The sequence below is a fragment of the Giraffa tippelskirchi genome, chromosome 4, assembly GCF_054371585.1.
Source record: "Giraffa tippelskirchi isolate mGirTip1 chromosome 4, T2T-mGirTip1v1.2.pri, whole genome shotgun sequence".
Taxonomy (NCBI): Eukaryota; Metazoa; Chordata; class Mammalia; order Artiodactyla; family Giraffidae; genus Giraffa; species Giraffa tippelskirchi.
The window spans coordinates 17,942,561-17,955,610 of NC_137278.1; the positions used below are offsets into that span (position 1 = coordinate 17,942,561).

General features: G+C 42.7%; 1 protein-coding gene across 3 annotated transcripts in view; it reads right to left on the bottom strand.

The window, feature by feature from the left end:
* MBOAT2 (membrane bound glycerophospholipid O-acyltransferase 2) overlaps positions 1–12,103 on the bottom strand; it is a 150,805-nt gene extending 138,702 nt beyond the window's left edge. The window contains exon 1 of one of the 3 annotated variants that reach the window (XM_081483455.1): positions 11,762–12,103. The gene's annotated coding sequence lies outside the window, so the exon portion shown is untranslated. The remainder of the gene's footprint in view (positions 1–11,761) is intronic. The other 2 variants (XM_081483454.1, XM_081483453.1) reach the window with 2 other exon arrangements.
* Positions 12,104–13,050: the final 947 nt, after the last annotated feature.

Genomic DNA, 13,050 nt, shown 5'->3' on the forward strand with positions numbered 1-13,050 from the left:
CACTGTGTCCGTAAGTAATTTTCAAGTCATGGAGTCAGGTTCCCTGGTGTAGGTTTACACATTAGCTGCCCCTGGAGCACCATGGCAACAAAGCATACCTCACTAGGCCTGCAGGCAGGACCTCTGGTATTTATTCATCTCACCATGCCTCCTAGGTTGTTGAATATTCTACTGGGGGTGGGGGGCACCTAGGTGTGGAGGGGGGTTGGGTCCAACCCTGGGCAGTAAAAGGCAATCTCTCTTCCTAATCCTGCACAAAAGTAGCTCAGGGCTTCCCATGCAACTGGGACACATGGGGACTCGGAATCCCTCTAGTGAACCCTCGAAAGCAATGGATACTCTAAATAAAGTAATAAAATTTTACAACTGGAGAGGACTTCAGAGGTTATTTAGTTCAACCTTTCATGAGTGTGTGCATGCTTAGTCACTCAGTGGTGTCTAACTCTTTTCGACCCTTTGGACCGTAGCCTGCCAGGCTCATGTCAAGAGAAAGGCAACAAGGCTCAGTGACTTTCCAAGAGCCTTATAAGTGGTTTGCAACCCAAGCCATGTGCCACTGACATCTGGTCCCGTCAGACACTCTCTCCACCAGGCCCTGTGGTACTTGCTCTCTGATGAGGAAACCAGCAAATACTAGTCCTCAAGGAGGACATTTTACAGAGTTAATACCTTGAGGGGAGCAGTAGAATGGTATAAAAAGCACCCCCAAATCCCAAGCTTTTGTAGCACAATGAGTAAAATGGCACAATAACAATATCTGTACTTCCCTACACAACTGAAATTTCCCCTACCAACATGGTAAGCTTAATAGTAATGCCTTAGGGTTTATAACATTTCATAATTTGTGGAATACTTTTTCACTTATTATCTCATGATTATGAAACGTATTAAGTAGCCAAGGAACCTGGGTTTGATTCCTGAGTTGGGAAGATCCCCTGGAGAAGGAAATGGCAACCCACACCAGTATTCTTGCCTGGAGAATCCCATGGACAGAGGAGCCTGGCGGGCTACAGCCTATGGGGTCGCAAGAGTCGGACACGACTGAGCGACTAAGCACACACACACACACATTTTACAGGTGAGGAAACTGAAGTTCAAAGAAATTCAGATGTCTTGCTACACAATAAGTGACAAAGAAGGGACCAGAGCTTTGGTCTACCTCCTACTCCAGTGCATTTTTCTCATAATATCTAAGAAGGGGCAATAGAATAGTGGACCTTGATAGACTCACATTAAAGAAAACCAAAGCACACAGCTCTCATTTAGAGACTTTATCCAAGATAATATATACCATCTGCTGCTGAGGCCCAAGACCCAAGCATTCCACACGCTAGTCTTCTACCCACAACATAAGGTTCACTGCACCTTTGTTACTTCCATGAACAGAACATTTGTTTATATACACCAAATATGCATACACCTCTCCAAATCTGGCAAACATTCTGCGAGGCGGTGCAACTGGAAAATCTAATATCTCAAAAGTGTTTTGCTTCTGCCAAATTCAAACCCTGTGCGTCTGTGGCTTTTTCCATCCCTTGTGTAATGAGTTTGAATCTTTAAGAAGTTGCATCCTCACAAATAGAGGTAATAGAGACTCTCGTGAGCCCCTGATGAAATAATTATCTGGCAGTTAACAAGCAAAGCCCTTTCTGCCAACTTGGAATCACACCCAGAAAAGAGCCGGGGAAAATTTCAAGATACAGGTTCAGAGTTTGACCCCTGAAATGTGAATTACAAGAAATTATGATTAAAAGAGAAATATCTATTTTCATGAAGGCAGGGCAAAATTTCAGTGTATCTTCTAGTGAGTATGCTTATGCTCTCTCCTGTGTCTGGGGAGATAAGATTCTAACACTTACCATCAGGACATCAGGCCATAATCAAGGGTGGAGGATGTAAAACAGATGTCAGGAGAACTTTCTGCTCTTGTTTACCTAGATGATAATAATTTGCTTTACTCTCTTTGAGTGTGTCAAAAGTATTTACTGTTGTAAACTCCCATACATTCATTTATATATTTTAGATTGTAAAGGCTTCAAAGCAGAATTCATTAATCTTGATGCATCTATTAAGGAAATACCTAGTCACTACAGAGTATGTGGAAATGCAGAAAGACTTAAAAAAGAAAAACATCACCCAGAGGCACTTGCTATATTCTTAAGGATGCAATTGAAAGAGTTGGATAAACGATCTTTATTTCCATGCTGTTTGGTAATATCATTTTCCCTAGGCCAGTTATTAAATATATTATGGAAGTAATTCTAATCATCTGCTTCTGAATCCAAATTCTGTAGCCTCTGCCAAACAGTGTCTCAACATGCTTCAGAATCCTGGCTCTCTCTCTCTCTATATATATATATATATATATATAGTTGTTGTTAGTCAGTCCCCGAGTCATGTCCAACTCTTTGAGACTGCATGGACTGCAGCCAGGCCACTCTGTCCAGGCCTCTTTGTCCCTCACCATCTCCCGAAGTTTGCCCGAGTTCATACGCATTGCATCAGTGATGCCATCCAGCCATCTCATCCTCTAACAACTTCTTCTTCTGTCCTCAATCTTTCCCAGCATCAGGGACTTTTCCAATGAGTCAGCTGTTCACATCAGGTGACCAAAATACTGGAGTTTCAGCTTCAGCATCAGTCCTCCCAGTGAATATTCACGGTTGATCTCCTTCAAGAGTGACTGGTTTGCTCTCTTTGCTGTCCAAGGGACTCTTAGGAGTCTTCTTCAACACCACAGTTCAAAGGCATCAACTCTTTGGCGCTCCACCTTCTTTATAGTCCAGCTCTCACAACTGTACATGACCACCGGGAAGACCATAGCCTTGACTATACAGACCTTTGTTGGCAGAGTAATGTCTCTGCTTTTCAACACATTGTCTAGGTTTGTTATAGCTTTCCTGCTAAGAAGCAAACATCTTCTGATTTCATGGCTGCAGTCACCATCTGCAGTGATTTTAGAGTCCGAAAAGAGGAAATCTGTCACTACTTCCATTCCCCCCGCCACTACTTGTCGTGAAATAATGGGACCAGATGCCATGATCTTAGTTTTTTTAATATTTAGTTGTAAGCCGGCTCTTTCACTCTCCTTCTGCACACTTATCAAGAGGCTCTTTAGTTCCTCTTCATTTTCTGCCATTAGAGTGGTATCATCCACATACCTGAGGTTATTGATGTTTCTCCCACCTATCTTGATTCCAGTTTGTAACTCATCCAGCCCAGCATTCCTCATGATATGCTCAGCGTATAGATTAAACCAACAGGGTGACAGCAGACTGCCCTGTCATACCCCTTTCTCAATCTTGAACCAATCAGTTGTTCCATACAGGGTTCTAACTGTTGCTTCTTGACCCACATACAGGTTTCCCAGGAGACAGGTAAGATGGTCTGGTATTCCCATCTCTTTAAGAGCTTTCCACAGTTTATTATGATCCATACAATCAAAGGCTTTGAGGTAGTCGATGAAACAGAGGTAGATGTTTTTCTGGAATTCCCTAGCTTTCTATGACCCAGCGAATGTTGGCAATTTGATCTCTGTTCCTCTTTTTTTTCTAAACCCAGCTTGGACATCTGGAAGTTCTTGGTTTGCATAATGCTGCTATCATGCTAGATTTTCAGCATGACCGTACTAGAATGGGAGATGAGTGCAATTATCCGATGGATAGCACAGTCTTTGGTACTACCCTTCTTGGAAACTGAGATGAGGATTGACCTTTTCCAGCCCTGTGGCCACTGCTTGGTCTTCCAGATTTGCTGACATAATGAATGCAACACCTTGTTAGTACCATCCTTTAGGATTTTGAATAGTTCTATTGAAATTCCGTCACGTCCACTAACATTATTAACAGCAGTGCTTCCTAAAACCCACTTGACTTCACTCTCCAGAATGTCTGGCTCTGGGTGACTGACCACACCGTTGTAGTAATCAGATTCATTTAGATCTTTTTTGTACCATTCTTCCATGCATTGTTTCCATCTTTTCTTGATCTCTTTAGCATCTACTAGGTCTCTACCATTTCTGTCCTTTACTGTGTCCATCTTTGGGCAAAATGTTCCCTTGATAACTTCAATTTTCCTGCAGAGATCTCTAGTCTTTCCCCTTCTGTTGTTTTCTTCTAGTCTTATACATTGTTCACTGAAGAAGCCCTTCATTTCTCTCTGTGCTCTTCTTTGGAAATCTGTGTTTACTTGGATATACCTTTCCCTCTTTCCTTTGCTTATTGCTTCTCTTCTTTCTTTAGCTATTTGTAAGGCCTCCTCTTCATGACTCAGATAACCACGATGGTGTGATCACTCACCTAGAGCTAGACATCCTGGAATGTGAAGTCAAGTGGGCCTTAGGAAGCATCACTAAGAACAAAGCTAGTGGAGGTGATGGAATTCCAGTTGAGCTATTTCAAATCCTAAAAGATGATGCTGTTAAAGTGCTGCACTCAATATGCCAGCATATCTGCCAAACTCAGCAGTGGCCACAGGACTGGAAAAGGTCAGTTTTCATTCCAATCCCAAAGAAAGACAATGCCAAAGTATGTTCAAACTACTGCACAATTGCACTCATCTCACACGTTAACAAAGTAATACTCAAAATTCTCCAAGCCAGGCTTCAATAGTACATGAACTGTGAACTTCCAGACGTTCAAGCTGTATTTAGAAAGGCAGAAGAACCAGAGATCAAATTGCCAACATCCCCTGGATCATTGAAAAAGCAAGAGAACTCCAGAACAATATCTACTTTTGCTTTATGACTACATCAAAGCCTTTGACTGTGTGGATCACAACAAACTGTGATCTTCAAGATCCTTCAAAAATTCTTCAAGAGATGGGAATACCAGACCACCTGACCTGTCTCCTGAGAAATCTGTATACAGGTCAAGAAGCAACAGTTAGAACTGGACATGGAACAATAGACTGGTTCCAAATTGGGAAAGGAGTACATTAAGGCTGTGTATTGTCACCTTGCTTATTTAACTTACATGCAGAGTACATCATGAGAAATGCCAGGCTGGATGAAGCACAATCTGGAATCAAGATTGCCAGGAGAAATATCAATAACCTCAGATAATGCAGATGACACCACCCTTATGGCAGAAAGTGAAGAAGAACTAAAGAGCCTCTTGATGAAAGTGAAAGAGGAGAGTGAAAAAGTTGACTTAAAGCTCAACATTCAGAAAACAAAGATCATGGCATCCAGTCCCATCACTTCATGGCAAATAGATGGGGAAACAGTGGAAACAATGGCTGACTTTATTTTCTTGGGCTCCAAAATCACTGCAGATGGTGACTGCAGCCATGAAATTAAAAGACACTTGCTCCTTGGGAGAAAAGCTATGACCAATCTAGACAGCATATTAAAAAGCAGAGATACTACTTTACCAACAAAGGTCCATCTAGTCAAAGCTATGGTTTTTCCAGTAGTCATGTATGGATGTGAGAGTTGGACTATAAAGAAAGCTTAGCACTGAAGAATTGATGCTTTTGAACTGTGGTGCTGGAGAAGACTCTTGAGAGTTTCTTGGACTGCAAGGAGATCCAACCAGTCAGTCTTAAAGGAAATCAATCCTGAATATTCATTGGAAGGACTGATGCTGAAGCTGAAACTCCAATACTTTGGCCACCTGATGCAAAGAACCAACTCATTGGAAAAGACGCTGATGCTGGGAGAGATTGAAGGCTGGAGGAGGAGGGGACAACAGAGGATGAGATGGTTGGATGGCATCACTGACTCAATGCACATGACTTTGAGTAGGCTCCAGAAGTTGGTGATAGATAGGGAACCCAGGCATGCTGCAGTCCATGGGATTGCAAAGAGTCAGACATGATTGAGCGACTGAACTGAACTGAAGGCCTCCTCAGATAACCACTTTACCTTCTTGCTTTTCTTTTTCTTTGCAATGGTTTTGTTCACTGCCTCCTGTACAATACTGCGGACCTCTGGCCCACAGTTCTCCAGGCATACTGTTTACAAGTTCTAATTCCTTGAATCTGTTTGTCACCTCCACTGCATATTCATAGGGGATTTGATTTAAGTCATACCTGGCTAGCCTAGTGGTTTTCCCCCACTATCTTTAGTTTAAGCCTGAGTTTTGCTCTGAGAGATTGACAATCTGAGCCATAGTCAGCTCCAGGTCTTATTTTTGCTGATTGTAGACAGCTTCTTCATCTTCAGCTACAAAAAAATGTACTCAATTTGATTTCATTATTGGCCATTTGGTGATGTCCATGTGTTAAATTGTCTCTCGTGTTGTTGAAAAAGGGTGTTTGCTACGACCAGTGCATTCTCTTGGCAGAATTCAGTTAGCCTTTGCCCTGCTTCATTTTGTCCTCCAAGGCCAAACTTGTCTGTTATTCCAGGTATCTCTTGACCTCCTACTTTTGCAGCCCAATTCCAAATAATGAATAGCACATCTTTTTTTGTTGTTAGTTCTAGGAGGTCTTCTAGGTCTTCATAGAACTGATCAGCTTCTTCAGCATCGGTGATAGGGGCATAGACTTGAATTACTATGATATTGAATGGCTTGCCTTGGAAATGAACCAAGATCATTATGTCTTGAGGTTGTACCCAGGCAGTAAATTTTGGACTCTTCTGATGACTATGAGGGCTACTCCATTTCTTTTATGGGATTCTTGCCCCCAGTAGTAGATATAATGATCATTTGACTTAAATTTGCACATTCCTGTCCATTTTAGTTCACTGATTCCTAAGATGTTGATGTTTATTCTTACCATCTCCTGCTTGACCATGTCCAATTTACCTTGATTCATGGACTTAACACTCCAGGTGCTTATGCAAAACTATTCTTTACTGCATCAGATTTTACTTTCACCACCAGACACATCCACAACTGAGTGTCATTTCCGCCTTGGCCCAACCACTTCATTCTTTCTGGGGCTGTTAGTAGTTCTCCTCCGCTCTTCCCTGGAGCATATTGGATGCCTTCAGACCTGAGGGACTCATCTTTCAGTGTCATATCTTTTTGTCCTTTTATACAGTTCATGGTGCTTCCCTTGTGGCTCAGCTGGTAAAGAATCCGCCTGCAATGCGCGAGACCTGGGTTCGATCCCTGGGTTGGGAAGATCCCCTGGAGAAGGGAAAGGCTACCCTCTCCAGTATTCTGGCCTGGAGAATTCCATGGATTCTAGTCCATGGGGTCGCAAAAAGTCAGACACGACTGAGCAACTTTCATTTTCACTTTCACCACAGAAACTAATACAACACTGTAAAGCAATTATATTCCAATAAAAAAAAAAAAAGAAATTCTGTTTAAAAAAAAAACAGTAGCAAGAGAACTACATCTTTATTAAGTATATAAAATTATTTCAATGAAGCATGCAGATATTAGATATGAAACGAATACACAGGGCCAAGCAATAGTTTCAATAAGTAATCGGATACTTTTAAGTGATGGTTTAAATTGATGATATATGAAGACACATCATGATATTTCTTGGAACATTTTGAGAAAAACTACTCTGCCAAGCAAAATAATTTAAAAACTTGTATAGAAAGTTGGCATTTGAATTGATTCTGCATGCCAGAGCATGGTAACACGAATCCACTGCTCTCTAAACTGTCGAATTGCAAGGTCTCCTCCTCTTGCCAATCTGTTTGTTTGCCAATCTTTATCGATTACTTGGGACAATGATTTTGAACACTGGCTTTTGAGGTTTTCTTGTTCTTACATACTACCTGACTTTCCAAGAACTTCTTCAATCTGTATAGGTGTCATCAGTGTTAGGAATTTGAAATTTTAAAGACTCAAAAAGATAGGATCTTCCAAGGTGGTGCTAGTGGTAAAGAACACGTCTGCATATGCAGGAGACATAAGAGACATGGGTTTGATCCATGGATTGGGAAGATCCTCTGGAAAAGGGCATGGAAATCCACTCCAGGATTCTTACCTGGAGAATCCCATGGACAGAGGAGCCTGGAGGGCTACATATAGATCATGGGGTCACAAAGAGTCGGACACAACTGAAGCGGCTTAGCACGCACGTGCACGCCCAATGTCTTAATAACTGATTTATCGTATGTCTTGCAATTGATTCAGGGAAGGAATGTAAATCCATTTCCTGTTGCTCCATTTCAGGGCTTCCCTGGCAGCTCAGGTGGTAAAGAATCCACCTGCAATGCAGGAGATCCTGGTTCAATTCCTGGGTCAAAGAGATCCCCTGGAGAAGGGATAGGCTACCTACTACAGTATTCTTGGGCTTTCCTGGTGGCTCAGCTGGTAAAGAATCCACCTGCAATGTGGGAGACATGGGTTCAATCCCTGGGTTGGGAAGATCCCCTGGAGAGGGAACAGCTACCTACTGCAGTATCCGTGCCTGGAGAATTCCACGGATTGTATAGTCCATGGGGTCACAAAGCGTCAGATACGACTGAGTGACTTTCACTCACAGAAAGATACACCTCTATTGCTACAATATGGAACTCTTTCCAAAATAACTGTGAAAATCCAGCAGCATTTTGCCTGCAGTAAAGAGCAATTTCTATTCGAGAACGATTTGTGAAATGTGCTAGACTGGTCTCCCAGGAGGATGAAATCCTGCATTTACTCATTACACTGGTTGTGTGGCCTGTCACTTATGGTAATACAGTCATGGAAAGAAACAAGGAAATGTGCAACTTTTTTGGTAAGAACTTTCTGCCACTGGGCCTATGTTCTCTCTTGCTAGTCTTCTTACTTTGGGGAACCCTAGAAATAATTCGACAAGAGCTTCTTGTCTTGAGATGGCTAAAAGAAGTTCCCACCTCCCACCTCCTTCTCCTCTTATAAACCATCCAGAAACAAAAACAAAAAAGAAAATTAAAAAAAATAGAAAATTATCCATCTTTGATAAAGTCAGGAGACTTCTGATACCCAAAACTCAAACTCCACTCTCCTCTGAAAAAAACAGCCTTCCTTCCTGTTTAGCTTATGGGAGAAGCCCGACAGTCCATACCTCCTTCTTCCTGTGTTGCCCTACCCTGGCACACACATTCACACATACACACTCATGTATACACATCTACCACACACATTCACATACCACACAAACACACACACGCTCACACATATTACACACACACCATTCACATACTCACACACACATACCATAAACTCACACACACAGTCACACACACAAACATATCACATAATACATACATATATCACACATCATACACACATATGCACATACCTCACATGCAGTCACACATACAACTTCCAGTCAGCCTTTCTGTGCCCCACTTTTAAATATGAGATTTCAGGATCGCTAGGTATTTGAGAAAATGTTTCAGCAAACAACAGGCCAAAATGAACCGAGAGAAAAAAAGAATTCAGAGGAAACAAATCAATGTTAACATGAGTTAATATTAATACCCTGAGATGAAAAAACATATTATAGCCACAAGAATAGGAATTTTTTTAAAGAAAGGTATCATCAGACTGCAAGAAAGACCTCATCTCTTTGAAATTAAAAATAGATAAGTCAAAAAATTAAGTCAGTGGAAGGACGGAAAGCTAAAGTTGAAACCCCCTCTAAAAGTAAAATAAAGGGATTAAGATGGAAAAGGAGAGGCAGGTATAAATGTCAAACATTGGGACTTCTCTGGCGGTCAAGTGGTTAAGACTCCGAGCTCCCAATGCCAAGGGCAAGAGTTCAGTCCCTGGTTGGAGAACTATTATTAATAAGATCCCACATGCTGCATGAGGTGGCCTAAAAAATAAAAAACAAATGTCAAATATCATTGAGGAAGTCCAACATCTAAGTAACAGGAATTCAACAGAGAAAAGAGTGAGAAGAAATGATCAGAGAATGAATGCGAGGAAATTTCCTCAAACTGAACTATAAATCCCCGGAATAAAAGTACTCCTCAAATATCCAACATAGCACATGACGAGAAGACCCAAAATAAGACATACTATAATAATGAAAGTTCACATTACTGAGCGTAAAAAAGAATCATAGAGACTTTTGGAAACAGAATGGAGCAGAAGATAAGGATTTGGATGCCACAAGAGAACACACTGACTTCCCAAAAGTAACACTGAAAACCAGTGATTAAACAACAAACAAAGAACACATGAGTGAGGAGAGAAAGATCTTCTAATGCATTCAGTAAATTTGGAGAGAATGATAGATTTCAAAGATTACCATTGCAACTAATACATGAATAACTGATTTAGGCAAGAATCATCCATGAATGTGGAAACTAGTTGCGGTGTCTCACCCCAAATTACTTCCTTTGAGACAACTCTTACCATGAGCTAGGCAATTCATGTTTAATCAGCTCAGCTCCATGAGCTGGCTACCACTATGGTATTCCCAGTCTGCAGGTTAGGAAGTATCCATGGCCACATGTTCCGGAGACAGGCCTCAAATCCAGCCAGAGCAGTCCCTTGTCCCCCAAACCCCATGACCTGCCTGGGCTGAGAAGGGACTCTGGGGTGACGCCAGCCTCAGGGCAACCGGGTCTCTGGTACCCTAAACTCCAGTGGGTGAAGGAGGGCAAACTGTGGGGGGTATGTCTGTGGCTTTGGGGGCCCCATGGCAATTGCCACTGACTGGCCATTGAGGCAAGATGTGGACAGGACAATAGCGGTTGCTCTGGTTCCTCATTCAGTCCCCAGATTTCAGGCTCAAGCCTCCTGCTTTGCCTTTAAAAGCAGATTAGGGGAGGTGTTACCTGCATTAGCCAGATATTCATCTCCTCTCTCATTTATCTTTCCCTTGTAAACACGGACTCGAACCACTCCAGTCACCAGAAAACTTGCATGTCTTCCTTCCAGGAGCAGCCACAAAGACCAGGGCCCATCTCCTGTGTGCTCCATGCACTTCAGGGTCAGTCTACACATGGCCTGGATTCAGCTGTTCCCAGTTATCTCTGAATGAGCCCTATAAATAGCTACAGAGATTACAAGACAGTTTCCCTCATGCCGCTTGGATGGTTAAACATAAACATTCCAGAACACTACCACTTTGAGAATCCTGCTTTGAGAAGGGTTTCTTGTTTCAAGGATCACATAAAAGTGGAAAGGTTGCAGGGCCTCTCTATTTCTCTGGCTAGTCCCAATTCCGAAGCAGCATGTCTGTTTCCTGCTTTAGAGGAATGTCTTCGTGGTTACATGAGCTCACATGACGGCCAGTGGAGTTTGTTGAACAAAATAAGGATCCCATGCTATCAATTTTTCAACCAACAGGGCACCAGTTTTATTAGAAGCTCTGCAATAAAGACCACCAACAAAAAGGAGACAAACCCTTACAAAACTATAGCAAATAGAAGTTCTAGCAATAGTCAAGATTGACTAGCAGGCTTTTGGTCAATTTGATGATCATTTTTGATAAAATGTCACTCTTTTCCTGGTTTTCAAATCATCATTTATTTATTGCTTTTTCGTGCTGCCTCATTTACCTGGAGACCCTGATGCGGGGAAAGATTGAAGGCAAGAGGAGAAGAGGAAGATGGAGGATGAGATGGTTGGATGGCATCACAGACTCAATGGACGTGAGTTTGAGTAAACTCTGGGGGTTGGTGATGGACAGGGAGGCCTGGCGTGCTGCAGTCCATGGGGTCGCAAAGAGTTGGACACGACTGAGCGACTGAACTGAGCTGAAAGTGACATTTAAAAAAAATGTTTTTCATAAAAATTAAGTAGGAAAATAAAAATAGCCCCATAGTGGCATTTTTAAAGATTATTTATTGAGAGTGCATTATAGTATCTAATTAAACAAACAAAAACCCCACACAAATATTAAGTTCTGTTTACAAAATGCTCACCGCATGGGTAGATTCATGTTTTTCGGTTGGAATGAAAAATTCAAGGAGGCGCAGGGCCGGGCTCCGGGAAGGGGGGAGGTGGCCGTCCGTCTCCGCCCCCGAGGCCGCCGCGTCGCTCACGTCCCGCCCGGCTGAGCGGCAGAGCGGCGGCCTAGCGCGCGGGCCCCAGCGAATCTCGGCAGGAGGCTGGCGCGGCGGCTTCGCGGAGCCGCCTCGGCCGGCCCTGCGCGCCGCCGGCCTCAACCTCACGCCGGACTCGGGCTCGGCCCGAGTTGCCTGTGAGATTGGCAAATACAATGAAAGAAGTAAGTCTCCTTCCAGATAATCTTCTCTGGACACCGTGAGTTCAGTTGCTACAGAGCTGGTAGATAACCCAAGAGCTTCTTGAGTTTAAGGACAAAAGTGCTGAAGATGCTAAAACTGTTTTGAGTTTACAGATGCAGTGATACTGATCAGAAACCGACACAATGAGGTGATTCCCACAATGGCTGAAGGTGTGGTTGGATACAAGGAGAGCTCTAGGGTGGATCCTGTCACCAGCCAGAATGTTCAGTAATTTTTGAATCGTTTCTACCTGAGTTGAATTTCAATTAGAATGTTACTTAATCAGCACTCTTTATTATTTGGTGGAAAAGGCAAAGGAAGCGTATCTCATCAAGAACACCTTGGAAGCATAAATCCAAAAGTACTGGAGTGCCCCGTGCTTCACGATAAGAGGCGACACCGAACTAAGAAGCCCTCACATCGCAACTAGCGAGTAACTTGCCACAACTAGAGAAAGCTGGAGTGCAACAACGAAGACCCAGCACAGTCAAAAATAAGAACAAGTAAATAAATAACTCTTTTTAAATGAGTGAAAGAAAAAAAATAAGGTCTTCCCTGGTGGTCCAGTGGTTAATACTCAGTGCTTCCAAAGTACTGTGCTTGAAGTTATTAAAGATGGCAATGTGAGAGTTGTACTATAGAGTAAGCTGAGCGCTGAAGAATTGATGCTTTTGAACTGTGGTGTTGGAGGAGACTCTTGAGAGTCCTTTGGACTGCAAGGAGATCCAACCAGTCCATCCTAAAGGAGATCAGTCCTGGGTGTTCATTGGAAGGACTGATGCTGAAGCTGAAACTCCAATACTTTGGCCACCTGATGCGAAGAGCTGACTCACTGGAAAAGACCCTGATGCTGGGAAGGATTGAAGGCAGGAGGAGAAGGGGATGACAGAGGATGAGATGGTTGGATGGCATCACCAACTGAATGGACATGAGTTTGAGCAAGCTCTGGGAGATGGTGAAAGACA